General features: G+C 54.4%; 1 long non-coding RNA gene across 1 annotated transcript; it reads left to right on the top strand.

Annotated features, from left to right (window-relative positions):
* The first annotated feature begins 9,803 nt into the window (after positions 1 to 9,803).
* LOC123932288 lies at positions 9,804 to 16,268 on the top strand. Its single transcript, XR_006816412.1, has 3 exons — positions 9,804 to 9,970; positions 15,540 to 15,652; positions 16,125 to 16,268. It is a non-coding gene; the product is annotated as an uncharacterized LOC123932288 (long non-coding RNA).
* Positions 16,269 to 16,684: the final 416 nt, after the last annotated feature.

Here is a 16,684-nt window from a genome sequence, read left to right as displayed (position 1 = left end):
TCGCTTTGTCCTGGAAGAGAGGTTGCCATGGAAACAGAGGCGCTGGGCTCCAGCAGAGGGAGCATTAACCTCCCTTTGTTAGACCCCGGAGGACTGCCTTCTGGGGGCCACCCCACCTGCTGCCAGGCTTTGGGAGAGAACACAGCTTGCGGTCTGTGCTATTTGAGGGGCCAGTGGCCAAGACTGGGGACCTCCGCTCTGACCATCCTTCTTACCCTTGAGCCTATGTTTTGTCTTATTAGTGAGGCAGATGCTGAAAGGGCCCAGTTAAAGGATGGAGTTCACTGCGGAGTAGTGGAGGATGGGGCGCACAGGAACCTAGGGTATCTGGGCCACGGATTGGTCGGCGTCCCTCTGTGTTTAGATGTCTCACCTGCCCTTCTCCATGCCCCTAGCGCCCGCATTTCCATCTGCACACAGTTCTGCTTTAAGAAAATCAATGGCGAGCCCACCTCCCTGCTCCCGTGCTCACTAGAGGATAATGTGGGTTCCGCTGGGGAGGGCCACTGGGCACAGTGACGCTGTCAGTGTGGTTGCAACTGAGGACATCCCCTGGGTTCCCGTTGTCCCCTTGGGCGTTGCAGGAAGGGAGGGCCCGCCTGTTGGGCACAACTGGGTGGTAGGGAGTTTGAACCCCTCCCTAAGCCTCCCCAGGACAGAGCTGCAGCCGGAAGGTCCGCGACCTCCGGGCTCAGGGGTGTGGTCGCTCTCTTCCGGTCCGCCGGGCTGCTGCCCCGGCCTGGGTGGGGGTCGGGGTGCGAAAGGGGGAGAGGGCAAGAAGCCCAGGCCTCCCCTGAAGGGTCATCCCCTCTCCAGCAGGTGGTGAGGCCCAGCACTGCAGGGAGCCGCTTTCTCCCGCCAGCTCTCTCCCGCCAGCTGCTCTGGCCCTGAGCGGCTCCCAGCCGGGCCTTGAGCGACTCTTCCCTTCCCGGGGCGTGCCCCTGCCCTGCCACCGCCCAGGGCATCCCCGCTCCCGGCTTCCCGCTCCGCCGGAAGGGCGCGGGCGCCCAAGGCCAGAGCCGGGCGCCGTCGGAGCAGGACGCCGCCAGGGGGCGCTGCGGCGCCTTGGGAAGCGCGTGCTGGCAGCCCCGGGCCAGTGAGTGGCGAGCCTGGCCCTGAGGGTCTCCCCGCAGTTCTCCAACGCCTGGGTCACGTGGGGCCCCTCCTTCCCCTTGGTCTGACCATTCACCACTGCCCCTGGGGTGGTGCATGGGGTTGGCTCATACTTCCCCCTAGTAAGGCCCCTGAGAGCGGGGCTGGAGGGAGCCCGGGCCAGGCCCCGACCTTGCCCTTGGTCGCCCCCTCTCAAGGAAGCAGCTGCCAGAGGTAAGAGAATTTGGAGCATCTTGGGCCACTTCTCTGAGGGGCATGGGCACCCGGAGATTTCTGGACACCACCGTTTTTCCAGAGAGCAAAGGCAGAGACCGTGGGGACCCTGGATTAAGGAGGTTATACTCTCTCGTGTCTGATAATGCACTTCTCAACTTTGGGCATCCGAATTCTGGCCTGGATGTGCTCTGAATCTTAGCCAGCGTAGAGGGGTGTGGCGTGCGGACGCTGACATGGGTCCTGGGTTCCAATCCCGACACTGCCAGTTACCAGCTCTTTGAGGCCGTTCCCTTAACTTCTCTGTGCCTCGGTTTCCTGGTTGGTGAGATGGGGTTAATGACAGTCCTGGCCTCGCGGGGTTGTGTGAGGACTGAAGGAGGCAGCGGCCGTTCCGCCTCTCTGCAGTGGTCATTATTATCACTCATCATTGCCTCGTGGGCTTAGAAACCCAGACATTCACAAGTGGTGGAGCAGAGCACCAGGAAGGGCAGAAACGTAGCTGGGAGAACCCTCACGGCTGGGAGCGTCCAGGAGACATTGGGCCCAGACTTTCCTTTCTGGGAAGAAAAGGAAAATGAGAGGCCCCAGCAAGCTGAACCGCAGAGGGTAGAGTCTGTGCTGGGTAGTGACCATGACCGTGGGTGGTATGGGCAACGGCTGAACACTCCAAGCCCCAGTTGCCCTACCTGTAACATGGGATGCCTCCCCTAGCTTCGTCACAGGAGGGAGGCTTGTAGACAGGGGAGCCTGAGACAGGGCATCATCCCCCACCTGGAGGGGACAGTGACAGCCGCCATCAGGCCATCTTGGAAGGGTGTTGGGTGGGTGGACAGTAGCTCGGTAGCTCTGAATACCACTGGCTGAGCCTTTGAGGCTGGGCACAGCCCGTCTCCCAGCCATACGTCCCTCTTCCCTGCTGAGGCTGCCATTCCCTGAGCAGCAGGGGGAGGTTGGCAGTAACCGTAGCAGCAGGAAGCCTACTAGACGTGGTGCTTCCAGTGCGGAGAGGAGACAGGCTCGGCAGAATGACATGGGGGCTCCCAAGGTGCTGGGGAACTTCGTGGCCATTCTCATTGGCCCCTCACTGTACCTAAGAGAAACTGAAGTCAAAGAGGCCAAGACACCTGCCCCAGATCACATGGCTTGACAGAGGTGGGTGGGACAAAGGTGGCTGAGCCTAGATGTCTCTTCTATGATCAATATCCAGGCCAGATTAATTTCTAGAGACCTCTCTGTACCAGCATAGAACAGCATGAAGACATGTTTGTGGAGTGAATGACTGTGTCTATCAGGCCACATTACCAAAGATCGGTGCTTGCAGTGAGGGAGGGGATATTCTGCTCAATTTTGCTCTTCTCTGAGCTCCTTGGTTCCTGTGCTCAGGTCCAGACCTTTCAGTGGACTGACATATACAGTGACCCTTGAAGACGCCTTCCTGTGGGGAGTGGCCCAGACAGGATGAGTGCAGCTTCAGGGGTTCTAGCTACTGTCCCTAATTTTCTGCATGATTGTCCTGGGGCAGAAGGGATGGGAAGGGGCAGTAGGTTTGTGGGCAGGGCTGGGACCCTTAGGAAGATATTAGCTTGTGAGTAAGTGCTCCCATTTTAGTCCCAGCTGCCCTGCACTAGGGGTGAGCAAGTTGGAATGGCTATTGGATGACACTGGATGGGAATGTTCATGCAGTCATTTGTTCAAGTCATTACTGAGCTCCGACTGTGTGCGAGACACTGGAGCTGACATTATTTTGCTGGAGAAATGGACAGTCAACAGATAAACAGATTTAGGATGTGAGGGCAGGGAGTAGCAAGTGGGAAGACGGACAGTAGAGCAGAGTCAGGGCAAAACCACAGTGGGGGCCCAGGTTAGACAGAGGCAGCATCGCAGGGCCAGAAACCTGAATGATGTGGAGGTGACTGTCCCCTGAAAGGCAGGGTAAGAGTGTCCCCAGCAGAGGGGCCTGTGGGGCAAAGGCCAGGAAGTGAATGTGCTGGAGTGGCTGAAGTGGCGCAAGAGAGACTCAAGATGACTGTGCTCCATGCCCTGGACTCCCCTTGCCTTCTTCCCAGTCCCGCCACTCCTTCTTCATTCAAGCCCGCTCCCAGGAACCCCAAGTTGCCCAGCTGGGAAAGGCTGCGTCAGCTCTCTTGGCCACACAGGGGCAGCAGAGGACACACCTGGGAAGGAGTTGGGGAGGTTGAGGGCTGACCCTGAGCCCTGGGGCACCTCTGACAGCTGGGGCTGGGGACGGGACCCACTCTGCTCCTCTGTACCCATCCTTGCAGTTTCCTCAGCTCCTCCTGCCAGAACAGCGCCTGCTAAATCCTGATGCTTGTGTCTGTGGCCTGGGGACACTCACAGCTGCATCTCTTTGGGGCCCATCGTAGGTTTCAGTAAAGGTAGTTTGAGGTCACGGGAGCCTCGGCTGATTAACTTGCTTTGGGCAACTTGCTTACATTTTGAGCCTCAGTTTCCCCACATGGGAGATGGGGATGATGGTAGGGCTAGGGGGTGGGAATCCCATGCAAGGAAATGAATAGAACACATAAGGCACGCCAGGTACTCAGCACAGTGCTGGGCACACAGTAACTGCTCAGTGAGGATCATGTGTAATGACAATGATTAATGATTTGGGGGCGTAAAGCCGAGAGAGAGAGACAGACGGGCTGTTCACAGAAAGGGAGGGATTTGCCTAACTTGAACCCACCAGGAAGGAGGTTGGGAGCCCCTCCTCAAGATACCCTGTCCATTTGCCAGATGGGGAACCCCGAAAGAGTTGTCAGCCTGGCCAGGGTCCCCTATGGCAGACATAGGGTTAGAATCTGAGATGCCAGCCTCCTGGCCACAGCTTACCTGTCCCCAGCCTCTCACCCAGCACTGGGCATTCCTGGACCATGTAGGCTGTGCTTGCACAGCACCCCCCACCCAGGAGGTGACCTCCTTCCCTGATGACAAGCCAGCTCAGACAGAGGGAGGAAGGAGTGGCAAGGGTGGGAGCTTTCCAGGCTGTGGCTCCCAATGCCCCTTTTCTTCTTGGGCACACGCCCTGTGCCCAAGTGTGCGAGAGGAGAGAGCTACAAATGTTGGAGTGCTACATGCTTGGAAACCTGGTCCTTTAGTCTTTGAATTCTTAGATTTCCCATTGGATGGGGGCCCCCTCTTTTCTGACAGAGCTCAGAAGGGAGCCCCTTGATTTTAATGTCCTTCGGGGAGGACAGGAGATGTTTCCGGAAGGTGGGCAGCCGAGGGCAGGGAGCTGGAGTTGGTGGTGGGGGTGGGAGCTGGGGGTGGAGAGGAGGCGGGGGTGTTGGGGAATATCATGTGAACCCCCTCCCAGTGGGGTAAAAACCTCTTGTCAACTGGTGTCCTTGTTCCCTTGGTGCGGAGGGGAAGACACGCTTCTGTGCCCCTCTCTCTCCGCGTCCTCGTGAAACACCCACAGCCCTCTTGGAATAATTCCTCTGAAACCTCGAATACCTCCAGCGTCTCCCAGGGTATTTTTCTTGTGGTTAAGGTGGTATTTACAGTGAAAACAGCCATTGAAGCGAATCGCAAAAATAATGTCAGTGTTTCCACTTTTGACAAAAATGGGAAGGCAGGTGGTTTCTTGTCTACGATAAGCACATCTGCTCCTGCAATAATTACTATTTGAGATAATTATGAAAAAGAATTTAAATACTGAAGGCATGCACAGAGGCCAGGACAACTCTCTTTCGCCTTATTCATAATTTCTCCTGCAAGTTGGAGTCTTGTCTTGACGTGGGCCGAGGAAGGGCCCCAGGAGGAGCACTGGAGGCGGTGGACCAGTGCCTGGACCCCGGGGGGCTGGGGCCTGCTCCGGGGGTGAGAGGTGGGGCGGGTCCCAGAGGGAGCACAGGTCTTGGAGGCCGGCACACCTGGGTTGACTCTGGACTTGGTAGGGTCGCAACCGTGGACAATGTGCTCTGCACCTCAGTTTCCTCACCTGTGAAATGGGCTTCATGATTGGGTACACCTTAGAGAACTGTTAGGAAAACCAAAGCAGATCAGCTGGGGGAAGCACTCAGTGCCCTACAGGGTGAACAGCCTGGGCTTGGCATGCGGGGCCTGGGGTGGCTTGTGCAGCCCCGTGTATATATATGTGTGTGTGTGTAAATAGGAGCCGGCAGGTGCTGGAGGAGAACCCCGTTGAGTTTGCATTCTCTTCTCTTCACTCTCCTGCCTGAACTTCTGGGGAGGCGGGATGCAGAGGGCAGGAGGGCGGCCTCTGAGCATGGAGAGGAGCAGCCTCGGGTCCTGGCTCTTGATCCCAGGTCAGCTCAGGAGGTAGGGTCAGGACTGATGGCTGGGAGCCCGGGTGTCCCATTCAGAGCTCAGCAGGGCAGGGGTGGATGGTCCAGGAGAAAGTGTTCCTGCGGTGCCCAAGCAACTCCTCGGTGACCATCTACCAGGGAAGCCAGGGAAGGGACAGGGGTTGGGCTAGGGGAAACCCTGGTCTTGAGATTTAAGGGCAGATCAGAACCCCAGAATCCTGGGTCGTGGGGGAGGCTACGGAAAGAAGACATAGAGGAAGATGACCAGGGCTGATGAAGCACGCACAAGGCCCAGCGATGGGGGCCTTGCCCAAGCTCACACAGGTGCTTCTGATAGAGCGCAGGCCTCAGGTTACCTCCACCCACGGCTGCATAAGTGGAAATGAGGCAGGGTGCTGGCCTGTATGACCTTGAGCGAAGAGGGTTCTGTGACCCATTCAAGCAGAAACAAGGAGCCCACCCAGGGGATCACAAGAAGACAAGGCACGTGCTTCAGTTCTGTGCTGGTGTCCTGCTCTGAGCAGAGGTCTGTCTGTGCCTGACTTGGGCCTTGCTTGCCTCATCTCTACAATAAGGGGTTGGATTGTAAATGAAAACCCCAAAGAGTGATGGCTTAAATGAGGGAGAAATCTCTATCTCTTTTATATTTAAGCCTAGAGGTAGTTGGTACAGTGCTGATGTGGAGACCGTCGTACTAACAAACCCAGGAGATCTGGTTCTCATGGTCCAAGATGGCTGCTGGAGTTCCAGCCATCACGTCTGAGTTCTAAGCAGAAAAGGAAGGATGGAAGAAGAAAAAGAGACAAAGTATGGGTATTAGATTTCTCCTAAAACCGGCTCCTGGAGGTTGATGCTGGGCACTCTTTCATGCATCTCAATGGCTAGAGCTTATTTAGACCGGTTCTAAATAAGAGAAATGCTGGGAATGAGGTCTTTATTCTGGGAGCCCAGCTGAAAATCAGAGGAAAAAAAGGGGAGGATGGTGCTGGGGTCTAACACTGCCTCAGAATGATCTTGTGGGCCTTTCTGCTTTGATTCCTAGGGTTCTGAGGGTCTGGATTATTTACAATTTGCCATGTCCCAGACTTTAAGGAATCAATGCGGGCTAAATGGGAATAAACAAGCTTTCAAAATCCTAAGATTGTGAGATTGTAGAATTTCTAAATATAGTGGCACATGCGTGTGTGTGCCTGCCTGTGTGCCAAGAAGCAGGGCACCCCTCTCAGGTGACAGATCTGGGTCTCTCCAGGGGCAGGGGTAGATGGTGCCCCACGGTGGACAGCCTCTCTGGGCCCGGCAGGCTGCTCCCTTGGCTCCTGGAATCCACTCGCGCGGCCTGTCGGCACACGTGCCTGCGTGCGCGGGACGCCTGGGGCCAGGGGCGGCGGGAGGGGGGCGCCCAGGAATGCCTGCTCTTTTCAAGTCCGAGTCCTCTGTCTGCAGAGGCGGGGCGCCAAGGGCCGGCTCGGGCAGTCGGGGGCGCCAGAGAGCAGGCTCCGGGCCCGGATGGGGATGGGAGGGCGGGGTCTGAGCGCCGGGGCTCCCAGCCCTCCGCCTCCAGGTTGGATTCAGGTGTGTTTCCCCGCCACACTGGTAAGATAATGTTCTAGGCACTGGGCGTGCATCAGAGAGAGTCCCTGCCCTGGGGGAGGCACTGTCAATTAACAAAAGATATTGGTGAATAAATGGTCTAGGGAGCCACTTAAGCGGGAACTGGGAGCTGCGGTGGCAAGTGATACCTGGTGGTCAAGGAGGGACTCCCCAGGAGGGTGACACTTGGGCTGAGACTTGAAAGAGGGAGGAGTGAGCCCAGTGAGCATCTGAGAGAGGGTGAGCCAGGCAGAGGCAGGGCAAAGGCCCTGAGGCAGGCATGGGCTGGTGTGGCCAATTTCCAGAACAGGTCCATTATGGGGATAGACTCCTAAGTGTCCGCAGGGCACTTGGTGATCTTTCCGGAAACACCAGCGGAGAAGCATTTCCTTGTCTTTCCTGGCTTCAGTTGGCCGCCTGCCTTCCTTGACTTGTGGCCTCAGCCCTCATCTTCAGGGCCAGCAGCCTCGGGTTTCTCTGTGACTCTGACCTTCCGCCTCCCTTCTTCCAGCTTTTAGGGCCCCTTAGGATGATGTTGGGCCCACGTGGAGAAGAAGAACGTTCTCCCCCTCATATCCTTCGTTACCGGATCGGCAAAGTCTCTTCTGTCGTGTGAGATAACACAGTCAGAGGCGTCAGGGATTCAGACGGAGACACTGGGGGCACATTATTTGCCTGCCACGCGGCCAACACGGGAGCCCCCACTCACCAGGGTCCTCTGGCAGAGCCCAGCGCCGCGAGTGGCTGTGCCCCGAATAAAAGGGAGGGGACAGTTTGCTTTCACTGCCCCACCCCCAGAGCAGAGCACATTCCAGGCTGTCCCAGTTCTCACCCCTCAGCAGACCCTCTTTCTCTCCTTTCTCGGTTGGGAGAGCAAAGACACCAGGAATGATCCCCAAACCAACGCCACCGCCTCATATCCAACATGGCTTATGGGGGGCTCCTGAATCTCGGGGTGCTGGGGAGGTTCCCTGTCCCACAGGGCTGCCTCCTGACCCAAATGCCACCCTGCAGAGTGCAGGCTGGGCCACTTGGCCGGGGTGGCGGGGGGGAGGGACCCTCCCCTCCAGCAGCTGGAGGAAGGCAATGGTGAAACTGGCCCCATGGAGTTGTGGAGAGCCCAGGAAGCAAGTATACCATCACCCAGGGAAATTGGGACCGGGGTCCCATGGGGAGACCTAAACAGGCCCCCAGTTCCCTGCTGGCCTCCCCCGATGGGGCAGTCCACTTTGCTGTTCCCTGGGTGCCTTCGTGTGCATCGTGCTTACTTTTGTGTCCCCTTACCACCCACCCCACCCCCGGCCCAATCTGCAGGGCCCTCCTTCAGCCAGCACCTGCATTCAGTCTGAGACTATGTTTTCAGGGATTCAAAGAGGAGCTCTTAATTAAAATCCGTTTTTAGTGCTTTTCTTGACAACACTTTAACAACAACCCAGAAGTCCCTAAGACCCACATTTCCACATGACAATGACTGGAAGTCCACCTCCCTTTGGACGAGGCACGTGCTGTCCCGCTCACTGCAGTCCCCACCACTCCCTGCAGTCTGCCCGGCCAGAACGGTTTCTCTCATCTCTGCTCTTGCCGTGGGACCTGGGCCTTGATTTTGTAGACATGTCTCATCAGGTCCTTTCTACTACCTGCCCCTCTCACCCTGTCCCACTGCCCCGAAGCTGGTGGGGCCTGGGTAGCAGGGACCCGCCCCAGAGAAGCCACCATTTCCTGGTAAAGCATGACTCAGGGAGATGGGTTTCCCATGGGCCCAGTGAGCGTACGGCACTGGCTGAAGGTCACACGCGAGGGCCCTTCCTATCATGGTACCCTCCAGTCCCGGGACCCGAAGACATCCCATCCGAACTGGCCTGGAAGTGTGGACACCGAGCCCCCGTCTGCCTCTGCCTTTGACTTGGTCCATGAACTTGAGCCCTGCCTTCACTTTTCTGCGCCGTGGTGGGTTTCCCCGCTGTGAACAGAGAGCAGGCTGGGGGACATGTTGTCTGAGAGGCCTTTCCAGCCCAGGGCCTGAGCTGCAGCGTGGAGCCGCATTTTGACGTTATACAAGTGCTGGGTTCCAAGCCTGTTTCCGCCTGACCCTCCCCGGATGTCCACTTTACAGATGGGAAGGTCCCTACCCAGCCCCTTAGGCCCTGCCCCAGCCTTCTGCGCCTGGTTGCTCTGACGTATGATAATGGCCCTGAAGGTGCGTTTGTAAGTATCCAGACTAAAGGAGGGGGGACTTAGAATTTATTTTATTTATTTTTTAAAGATTTATTTATCTGAGAAAGAGAGAGTGCACGTGCGCGCGTCTGCGCACAACTGGGGGGAGGGGCAGAGAGAGGAGGAGAGAGAAACTCAAGCCGACTCCCCCCTCAACACTGCTGAGCTCGGAGGGAGGCAAGGCTTCATCTCAGGATCCTGAGATCATGAATTGAGCCAAACTAAGAGTCAGACACTTAGCTGACTAAGCCACCCACGTGCCCTGGGACTTAGCAATTATTAAGCACCTACTGTCTGCTAGGCACCGTGTTTGCTGGTGGAAGCCTAAGGCCACTCTGTAAAGTGGATTCATCACCCTCTCATCACAATAAGAAACTGCAGCTCAAGGAGGCCTTGCCAGCTGTCCCCCTGGGGCAGGGAGTCTGGGGAAGCCTTTGGATTTGAATGTGGGCTGCTTTTGCCACTTGCGGTGACACAGCCCAGGTGAGCCTGGAGGAGAGAGTCAGCCTGAGCTCCTTGAAGATTCCGGGGCTCACTTCTAGCCCGTGGTGAGTGGTGACAAGCAGCTACGACTGGACTTTGTCTGGGAGTGGGAGGCAGGCAGTGGGTCGATGTGCGGCTGGGCAGGGCTGCCTGGGAGGGGCGGGCAGGAAGACAAGGGGCCTTGGGCCCTGCCAAGAGGTATTGATTCCAGGCACCAGGCGCTGCGCTGGGGCCCAGCCAAGAGATGAGGTCATGAAGGACGGGGACGGTGACTCCGGCCCGCGGCGTCCCGGCCGATGACGTGATTGCCAGACGTGAGGAATCTCTCTCTGCCTGGAAGATGCAGGCTCTCTCCTTCCTTCTCCTTGACAACCCCTGTACTCTTGCCCAGAGTACCAGGAGAAGGGAAATCTGTGGGCCCTGCCTTGCTATTGTGCTGTGTGACCTTGGGCAAGTCACCACCCCTCTCTGGGCTTCCTTGTGGGACTCCATGGCTCTGGGGGCACCTCTGTGAATACTTTGATCAGTCCCCACCCCAAATCCTTAGTTTCTGGAGGGTAAGGCAGGAAGGCTGCAGTGCCAGGGAAGGGGGTCATCAGCAGGTCCCAGCAACCACCCACAACTGCCTCAGTTTCCCCACCTGTCCTTAGGGACGGGCATGGCATTCTTTCTGGCTCTTCTGGAATTACTCCTTGTGGAAGCTGGAGGGTCTAGTGGGGAGTTGGAGCCCTAGCCTCTGCCACCTGTAGGATATGTGGCTGCAGGTAAGCTGCTTACCCTTTCTGTGCCTAGTTGCCCACCATGAGGCTGTGGTGAGGGCATGCCCCAACCTGCCCGGTGCAGGGCCTGGCGTAGGGTAAGAGTTGAGAGATGCTGAGTGTATGCGGGTGGACTCCTGTCCATACCATGTCCCCTGGAGTCCTCCTGGCTTGAGTTTGGGTCCTGTCTTTTGTACTGCCTAGGCATGAGAACTTGGGTGGGTTGGACCCCTTCGCTGAGTCTCAGTTTCCTCATCTGTAAAGCAGATGTAGCAATATCTCCCAGAGTGGGTTGCTGGAGACAGGAAAGAAAGCCGTATGGGGCAGGACCCCGATGGTACAGCCCTATGCATTTTGTCCTTTTCCTGCCCTGCATCTCCCCACCCCTCCCCTTGGCTCAGCCCAGGGTAGTGTGGGCTCCCCCAGGCTCTGGAGAATGGCCTATTAGAGCACTCAGAAGGGGGTCAGCCTGTCACCAGAGGGCTGCGGATGGCTGAGGTGACTGCCGTATCTTCCACTTCCCCCAGAGCCACAGGCCAGCACCCACCAGCCCAGGAGGCCAACTTGGCTATAGGACCACAGAGCCATGAGTCTCTTTAAAGTTTCCCTTTTAACTCAGGGAACTTGAAGTCACCTTGGGGAAAAAAAACCCAGATGAACAGAAGGAAGATGAGAAAACTTGCCTGAAATTTCCTCCCACAGAACTGGCCTTTTAGAATTTAGATGATTCATAAGATGGTCATTTGCATTTCCAGCCTCTTTCACAGTGGCTGTGCAAATTTATACTTAGAGAGGAGGGACCACCCCACTTTTCACTCTAATGGTACAGAGTACACATCTTCCCATGTTGGTGAATGTTTCTCTACATCACATCATGGCCACATCATACCTTGAGGCTTTGACATGATATAACAACACACACAGCCCAGTCCTCCACTGACATTGAGGTGTTGTCTAGATATTCCTGGCTGTGATGAGTATGCCCCATCACTCTTGTGGCTGAAACTGCCTGGTCAAAGGATGTGCGTTTTTAATGTTTGATTCTTGATACCAGTCCATATTCCCAGCAGTGGTGTGTGTGTTTGTGTGCGAAGTGTTCTAGGCTTGAAATTGATCTGTGCCACATTTGTTTCCTTTTCAAGCATGCTTTGGAAGAGCTGATATACCACCCAGGGAGGCAGACTGCTTTCTTGAGTATCTTTAATATTAGCCTCGTCTCCTCCCTCTCTGTGCCTCTTTGTGTGCTTTCTAGCCATGCTGGTGACCTTGCTGTTCTCAAACACGTCCAACATCTCTGCCTCAGGGCCTTTGCACCTGCTGTTTCCGCTCTCCGTAATCTCTTCCTTTGGATAGGCATGATCTATCTTTTTCTCAAGGATTCATACTCCATTTCCCGAGAGGTCTCCCCTGGTCATCCTTGTTCATATATACCAGCCCACCCCCATCTCTTTGCTATCCTGCTTGTCTTTACCATAGAACTGGCACTTTTGCAATCTGTCTGTTCTGTATACAATTTTTTACTGGCTTCAGGTCCAGCTCTTTCAGGGGAATGTGGGGTATCAAGGGAAAGTAGCAACGACACAGGCTGAAGGTCAGCCCCAGCTCTCTCTCGATGGGAAAAAATGAGCCTCCTCTGTGCCATTCCCTGCAGTCTCCTTCGGGCCCAGGCTGGCAGCCCTGGAAATCAGAATTAGAATAACCATGAACTTGGAAGCAAGTGTGCAGTGACCCAAGAGTAGAACACGCCCTGGGCAGTCTGAGGGTAAGAAGTCCTGCAGACTTGCCTTTGTTCTCCAAGTCTCGGTTTCCCCAGCTGTAAAATGGGAATAGTGTGTATAATAATAAGCAGCATATGCAGTTGTGAAGAAAAAGGCGATGATGTATCACTTGGCTCATGATGGTGACAACATGCAGAGTTCTTGCTGTTTCTGTGCCTGGGGCACTGGTCATGCACTTGACACAGACTATCTCATTTACTCCACAGAACACCTGTGTAGTGTGGAGTAAGTCCTGAACTATCCCCACTTTACAACTGGGCAAACTGAGCCCAGAGAGGTCGTTGCCTGAGGTTGCCTGGCTTTTGGAGGCTGGAGCTGGGATTCCATCCTGGAAACTCGTTCCCTTGGCCACCAGGGCACAGCCCTGCGCGGAAGTGGTGGCAGTACGTCAACAGAGGTGGAATCCAGTATATGGCTCCTGGTGCCCGGGAGACCTCGGGCAAAGTGCGTCTTCTCTACAGGCCTCCGTTTCCCCACCTGTACCATAAAAACATGCTTGTGTTTCATGTATTTGTCAGTGATTCTTGGGGAAGTAGGATTGCGTCTTTGGGAAGCTTCTGGCAGGAAGGGGACTGCAGTACAGAGGTCAGGATAAGGGGGAAAGTGAAGGATGGAAAAGAAAATGCTTGGAGCAGAGTTGAAGGTCAGAGTCCGACTCAGGTACTCACTGAAAGGACAGTGTGCTGCTCTCCTCTCCCTAACCCCCCTCCTCCTCTGCCATGGCTTCTTCATAGGAAATGTCACCATGTCCTGCCCATGGCTGCTCAGAGAATGGAACCTGGGCCAAGATGGAGATGGCCCAAAGCTGTGGACAGGCCAAAGACTGACTCAGGAATCAGGATGGCCTTGTCACACTGTCTGGACTCGTGCAAAATGAATCTGACTAGAAATTAACATGAATCCCAGGACTTGGGTTCAAGAAGCAAGCTATGTATGGCCAGGACCAGAAGGTATGGCTTAGCACTGTCCATGGTGGCCAGGAGTTCAGTCCCTGTGGTACAGACAAGCAGATGTACCCCAGGCCATATTACTTAAGACACAGAGCCCAGAAAGAGGAAGGTGATTGCTGCCTCCATCCTTTAGAATTCCCTAAGTTCTATAGCTGAGATCCTTGAGGGAAGGACAGGTATAGGCTGAGGTGTGTCTTGAGCAGGCCACCAGGCACTAGAGACTCCAGTTCAGGGGGAGCAATTAGAGAAGCTGGGCCACTCGACTTAGAGAGGCAGCCCCAGGAGTCCCAGTTACTACCTCCCTCAGTGTCTGCAGGGCTGTCCTGAAATGATGACGAGGGTGGGACAGTTCAGGCAAGTCTGTGGATCAGAGGGCAAGGGACAGGACACTCTCTGTATATGTGCATGGCACTGCGAGAAGCTGGTGGCTTTGTTGGAATGAGTGCTTTTCTTTAGTCCTAGTTTCTTGGAAAGAGATGGGTTATCTCAGAATATGTATTCCATCCATCTGTCCATGTATCCATCCACCTGCCCATCTGTCCATCCAACCCCCACACACCCACTCATCCATCCAACCACCCACACACTCACCCATCCACTGACTCATCTACCCATCTACCCACCCATCCACCCATCCACCTATCCACTCACCTACCCACCCATCCACCCACCCATCCATCCACCATCCACCCACTCATCCATCCATCTATCCACCCATCCACCCACCATCTACCCACTCATCCATGCATCCATGCATCCATCCATTTATCCATCCATCTATTCACTCACCCACCTACTTATCCATTCAGTATTTACCAAGCCTTCTTGCACTAGGCCGGGGCCACAGCATTGAAAAAAGACACTACTTCTGCCCTTGCAAAGCTCCCAGGCCGGAGTAAAGCCAGAACAGACAATAGCACCTAGTGGAATAAGTACCAGGGGAGTGAGGGCTCTCACCAGGAAGGCGTGAAGGAGGGTGGAGAGATTGCTTTTTGAAGAGGGATTTAGGTGTCAGATGGGAGGTTAGGCAAGATGACCTCAGGGTCTGTCAACAGGAAGGGATAGTTTGGCACAGTGTCCCTGATCTCAGGCTGTCATTGGCAGTACAGACCATGATTTCTAGCCTCCAGAGGCCCTCAGAACATTTCTTCGAGGGAGCTGGATGGGTCCTCCAACATCTCAGCTGGGATCCACAGAGAGAAGAAAGGCAGTGTGTGATGGGGTTCTGGATGACCCAATTCCTTCAACAAAACAGTGGGCACTTTCTTCTGCATCAGGAAGTGGGTGTTGCAACAGATCTAGTTTGAGCCGGAGACTTGTGAATTTGGCCTTCCAGCGCTCAGTTGGCCTCCTTAGGGGGGATTTATTATTATCCTTTGGGGGATAATACGGGTTGGAAGGGGAGTGGATTATCACTCCAGCTTTCAGACAGGAGCATATGACCCAGGCATGGCCAATCAGACAAAATATTATGCCCTCACCACAGTGAGTGTGGGGTCACATGACCTTAGGCCAACTAGCTTCAGTCCTGAGATTCTGCTCAGAGGATGCCTTCTTGCTTACTAGGAGCTTGGAGCCACATGACTGCAATCCGGGAGTGCTAGACATTTTTACTGTAATTTTTAAGCATTTTAAATTATTTATTTTTCCTAGCTTTATTGAGGTATAATTGACACAATACACAATGTACTGAGAGTGTGTGATGTGGTGACTCGATATGCTTGTACGTGGTGGAAGGGTTCTTCTCTTCTAGTTGATTAGCATTATTCACCACCTCACATATTGTGTGTGTGTGTGTGTGTGTGTGTGTGTGTGGTGAGAACATTTCAGTTCTACTCTCTTAGTGAATTTCACTTACACAATACAGTGTTATCAACTCTGTCACCATGCTGTACATTAGATCATCAGACCTCACCCACCTTGCACCCTCTTACCATCCTCTCCCTCTTTCCTCCACCCCCAGCCCCTGGCAACCACTTTTCTACTCTCTGTTTCTATAAGTTTGAATTTTTTTCTTTTTAGACTCCACAGATAAGTGATACCATGAAGTATGTATCTTTCTCTGTAGGGTTTATTAGGATCACACCCTTGAGGTCCATCCATGTTGTTGCTAACGGCGGGTTTTCCTTCTTTTTCCTGGCTGCATAGTATTCCACTGTGTATACGCACCACCTCTTTATCTGGTCATCCGCTGATGGACACTTAGGCTGTTCCCCATCTTGGCTCTTGTGAATGATCCTGCAGTGAACCTGGGAATGCAGGTATCTCTTTAATATCTTGCTTTCATTTCCTCTGGGTATGTCCCCAGAAGTGGGATGGCAGGGGGGCTCAGTCGGTTAAACATCTGCCCTTGGCTCAGGTCATGGTCTCAGGGTCCTGGGATCAAGCCCCACATCGGGCTCTCTGCTCAGCGGGGACTCTGCTTCTCCTTCTACCCTTTACCTCGTTTGTGCTCTCTCTTTCTCACTATCTCGCTCTCTCTCTCAAATAGATAAAATCTTTACAAAATTCAAAAAAAAAAAAAAAGAAGGGGGATGGCTGGATCCTAAAAAGCTCTATTTTTAATTTTCTTCAGTAATCTCCATACTGTTTTCCGTAATGACTGTACCAATTTACACTCCCACCAACAGTGCACAGGGGTTCCCACTCTAGTTTTGGAAGCCAGTTTGGGTTGGTTGATCTTTGCATCTAAAATAATTCTGACCAATATATTCTCTGGTGTTGCACCTGTAGGGAAAACTGAGACCCAGAGAGGGAAATGACTTGCCCATGGTCACCCAGCGAGCTGGTAACAGACATAGGACCTAACCGAAGTTCTCCCTGGTTACCAGCCAGCATTCTGGTTCTCAAGGCTTCCCATGCTTTACCCTGGTTAGAATGGCCCCTGGAGAAAGGTAAGCCGGGTGGGGGCTCAGCGCCCCCAGAATCAGACAAGGCAGGCTTGTTCTGTCTCTTCCCAGCAGGGTCCCTTTAGGCAGCAAGGGCCCATCTGTGCATTGGGGAGCCCTGTGTGGGGTGGATGGAGCTGGAGTGAGGGGAGGAAGGACCCTACTGTTGCTGAGGGCCAACATGGTCAAATTCAGTTCAAGGCTGAAAGAAGAGCTTCCCTCAATGGCAGAACCCAGAATTCAACGTTGGAAGTATCTCAGTGTTCAGCTCCTGCCTGAAATTCAAGCTTTTGTGGACACCACAGACTTCCTGGGGTCCTTTGGCATCTAGGTTTTCTAGGAGGAAAACAATTATATTTTTCATTTTTTAAAAACACATTTTGGGGATTCCTTGAGTGGTTTTGC

Source organism: Meles meles, chromosome 20 (genome assembly GCF_922984935.1).
Source record: "Meles meles chromosome 20, mMelMel3.1 paternal haplotype, whole genome shotgun sequence".
NCBI lineage: Eukaryota > Metazoa > Chordata > Mammalia > Carnivora > Mustelidae > Meles > Meles meles.
Note: the sequence above shows the minus strand (reverse complement) of the source record. Positions and strands in the feature narration are given on the sequence as shown.